The sequence below is a fragment of the Equus asinus genome, chromosome 20 (assembly GCF_041296235.1).
Source record: "Equus asinus isolate D_3611 breed Donkey chromosome 20, EquAss-T2T_v2, whole genome shotgun sequence".
Taxonomy (NCBI): Eukaryota; Metazoa; Chordata; class Mammalia; order Perissodactyla; family Equidae; genus Equus; species Equus asinus.
In genome coordinates this window covers 41,141,517-41,146,447 of record NC_091809.1, presented here as the reverse complement: position 1 = coordinate 41,146,447, position 4,931 = coordinate 41,141,517, and positions in this window count along the sequence as shown.

The window sequence follows — 4,931 nt, the reverse complement described above, 5'->3', positions numbered from 1 at the left end:
TGGTCTTATTAGAATATATCAATAGAACCATTAGCATGGTGATCCCTAACTGATGAATGCTACAATTTATAAAAGTTACCAAATACAAAGTGTCATACTTAAAAATTTCCACAAACAAAACATATACATACATGCATACGTGCGTAATACACACACATATATAATAATGATAAAAACAAAATGCATGTAACCACAATCCAATTTAAGAATAAAATGTCATAAGAACCACTGCAGTATTCTCTACACTTTTCTCCCATGACACTCTTCTCTCCCTACGAGAGGTAATAACTATCCTGCAATTTCTGTTAACCCTTCCCTTGATTGTTTTTTTATCAGTTTACTAGCTAAGCGTTCATTCCTGTTTTGAACTAGTATAAGTGGAATCACAACAGTATTCTTACCTTAAATTTATTTTTTTAAAACTTTGACTTTGATGGCTGTAATACACATTTTCTTTTTACTTTCTTAGTATCTATAATGAATAAAACACATTTTTCTCTCCCTTCCTTTTGCCTATTTTGCCTCTCTTCTTTCACGTCAAACAGCAGTGTGAAAACACAAACATTTTCCAAACAACATTGGAGTTATTATCAGTTTTTTGCTGTATTTAAGCAGAGACGCTAAGTATATTTTTATATGCGGTGTGAACTGTGTATGTGCAAAATGTATGTAGGTTTCTGGTAAAGAACGGCTGGACTGAACAGTATACATATTTGTAATTGTGTTGATGTTCTAGTGTTTGTACTATCTTTCACATTAACTGGGAGGTAAGGGAACTCTTTGGTCCACATCTCTGCTACTACTTGATATATTCAGATTTTACAAATATTTCTTCAATGTATGAAATTGCATATAATTGTACATTTAATATGCATTTCCATGATTGCTAATGAAGTTAGGCATGCTTTCTTTGGTTGTCAAACTTTCTTGTTTTCTCTTTTCTGAGAAATCTGTGATTTTATCCTATTATGTTCGTTTGTTCTTATTTTACTTATCGATGTATATAATTTTTTCTATATCAAAAATACTAACAATTTTATTTTTCGTTTAGACCATATGTGTAACTTACATTTCTTTGTCTTTATAATAGGTTTTAATAATTCAATCATATTAAAATTAGGAATGTCTATTTACTTTTTTTGGTCTCTTTAAAAGAAAAATTCTTTCCTACATCTTGCATTCATATACTCAAAACTAAAATTTTATCACCTGTGTACCAGCTACTGTTGTGGGTCATCTTTTGCCCTCATGGTTTTTGTGTAACAATTATTCTGTTGTGATTTGCGTACTCACGAACTCACAGGATATCATGTTGGTCGACTCTGTTGATAATGTCCTTCTAATAGGATCTGGTGAATGGGAAATAGAAGATATCCCAGGTGCCTTGCAAATTCATTTGTGTACCATATCATGGCAGAAGAACCTATGGAAACAATCTGTCACCTCAGTAACATTTCTGGTAATCTAGTTGTTTTGGGGTGAGTTAGGCTTGTCTATAAAATCTGGTCAAATTTTGATCATGTTCAAGAATGTCAACTTGTAGTGTGCTGAAGATTATTTCATTTTACTCCTGAGGCACCAAATAAATACTTCAAAAGATCTATTTGAGGTACTTACACAGAGGGTAGGACGTGACTTCCCATGACATTCCTATTTTCACGCGAAGGGTTTCTCCAAGGTTTCATTTTCTTGGCACACTGCATGGTGAGATATATCTGGCCTGTCATATGAACACAAAATTATATAATTATTGGCTTTATTCCTCTACTGAACAAAATATTGGCACTAACACAAAGGCGGTAATTTTGCTACTTTGGCCTCTTCCTTTCCCAGACAATGAATCTAGGTAATTCCATAAGATGCTTCTGCATATAACTGTATGCAGAGAAAATAATTAATAATAAATGACTACAGCCTAATTTGGCAAGATCAAAATGTGCTTGTGTCTTGCAGAAACAGTGATTTGATTCACCCTGTTTGGTCACTCCAACATGCTGAGTTTTCTGATAAGAAAAAGTGTTGAAGAAGACATAAGTTATTAATGTGAGCTATTACCTCAGATCCATTTGTAAAATAAGTACTGTACCTCCTACATGTATTTTCTACATGGCTTTGGCATGTAAGTACACATTCACTTTTCTCCCCTCCATTCACTACATTATTGTATACATGATATGTTCATAGTAACTTTATTATTTTGTCTGTTGGTCACACAATGTTGACTTAGAATTATCTCAGAACCAAAGTGCAATTGACATCACTCAGAGATTCCAGATTTGGATCTGGATGAAATGAATGGTCATATACTGGAATGGCTCCCTCTGTGAAGGGAGTGACATTAGGAAACATGTTGTATTGTATTAGTGCTGACATTGTTTGTGTGTAAATATGAAGGGAAGGATGTGTACAAATGGTATTTTGTCAGTGTGGTGGACTGTCATGGATCTTTATTGGCATACTTATTTATACATTTATTTATCTTGTATTTTACTTAAACACTCTTCCTTTGAGTAGGACTGACTTATGATATAGAAATATCAGATTCTTTCCCATTCGCTCTAGCAAGTAGGGGACATGGACATGGAATCTAGATTTGCCCATTAAGATATGTGAACCTATACTTTGGGTCTGAAGCAAGGAGTTATAAAAGGCACATAGAGAAGAGAATTAATTCAGATGATGGTAATGTCACTGTTAGCAACACAGTTTCTACAGGCAGGACTGGCAGCATGCCCACAGTGCTTTTTGAGATTTACTCCTGTGGTGATCATGGCACTCTGTGGAGCTGAGAAGTGCTTGGAAACAGCAGTGGGATCCTCATCAGAAATTTATTATGCATGACTTTGCGGTAATTCTGCCTGGCCGTTATGTTTCCTGTTCTTTTTACAAGTTTGGGTCTTTGGCTTTTCTGTGTAACTTGTGCGTGTGAGGGGTACATTTTAACTGAAAAGTATGTTTTTGTTTAGCTTGCTTTTTTCACTTAAAATGTAGATTACGTACCTCCTTGCAGGTCAGTAGATCAATATTCAATTCTTTTATTTTTGGTTTCTTTATACATACACTAATGCATACAATAATAAAGTAATTAGATTATGTCACATATGCCATATTAAACATTTTTTGTCTGTTTTTCAGCACCACTACTCCTCTAACTCAGATTAATAGCCTGATGTTTTTTCCTCTTACTCCTTTCTTTCTGCTCATATTATATACGTTTCCTTTGTTTGTTTTACAAAAATGGTACAATGCTAACCACACTTCTGTGTACTTTGTTCCTGCCCTGCCATTGAAAATATCTTATGGAAACTCCTCCAAGTTAAGTGGTGTGGTTATAATTCAATCTTTTAATAGCTGCTTAGTATTTCATGATGTAGTAGTACCATAAGTTAATCAACCATTTCTCTTTAAGAATATTCACTTGCAACTATACATTATATATCAACACATATTTGAATAAATAACTTATATAGTGGTGTTTTCATTTTTTGGAGCTAGGTTCCAGGAGTGGAATTACTGAATTTAAGAGTCTATATATATTTAAGTTCAATCACTATCGTCCGGTTGCTTTCTCAAAGAAGACACTGTAACTATTCACATTTATACCAACAATATGTGAGATGACACTTTTCCCTTAATCCAAGCCAGCAACAGATGTTTTCATTATTTGTCAATTTGATGAGTATGAATTAGTAACTTGTTACATTATTTTGCATTTCACTAACTAGGAATGAGTTTGAGCATCTTTTCAAGCCATTTTAATTTATTCTGCTGGGAATTGCAGATCCATATGCTTTATCCAATTTTCCAATTTGAGAGGGGCTCTCTATTTTTTATTGATTTGTAGGCGCAATTTATTTTGGATCTAATTTCTTTGTCAAATATATGTAATTGCAAGTAATACCGCCCACTCTGAAGCTTGCCTTTTACTTCTTAATGTTACTTTGTAATAAGATAAATGATAAATTTTAGAATAAAAATAGGAATGAAATTTTTAAAAAATACCATTCACACTGGCACCCAAAAAGTCAAGTAAGATGCTCAACTTCATTTTTCATCAGGGCAATACAAATTACACCACCATAAGATATCATTTCACAGCCATTAAAAGGGCTAATAAAAAGACAGGTGATGCCAAATGATGGTCATACATGGAACAATTGGAAATTTCAAGCACTGCTCCTGGGAGAATAAATTGGTACTGTAAAACTTTGTAGCAGCATCTACTGAGTCTGATCATATGCATTCCCTATGATGCAGCAATTCCACTCCTAGAAATGTATGTGTGTATGTATACACGTGTATCCAAATGAAAAGTACGTAATAAATAACATATAGATTTGCCAAAGGGAATTTCATATATATATGTGTATATATATATATATACACAAAAATGTACTCTAGTTTTTTATAGTACTATTTTAAAATTTTTTGTTGAGGTAACATTGATTTATAAAATTGCTAAATTTCAGATGTACATCATTATATTTCACATACTGTATAGACTATATTGTGTTCCCCACCAAAAGTCTAGTTGCCTGATGGGCCCGATGGCACAGCGGTTAAGTTCGCATGTTCGGCTTCTTGGCGGCCTGGGGTTCACAGGTTCGCATCCCAGGTGCGGACATGGCACCGCTTGGCAAAAAGCCATGCTGTGGTAGGTGTCCCACGTATAAAGTAGAGGAAGATGGGCATGGATGTTAGCTCAGGGCCAGTCTTCCTCAGCGAAAAGAGGAGGATTGGCAGCAGTTAGCTCAGGGCTAATCTTCCTCAAAAACAGAAAAAAAGTCTATTTGCCATCCATTGCCATACACTTGTGTCCCTTTACCCCTTTTGCAACCCTTCCATGTAACCACCAATTTGTTCTCTGTTCTATGTGTCTGTTTCTTTATCTTACACACGTGAATGGAATCATACAGTATTTGTCTTTCTCT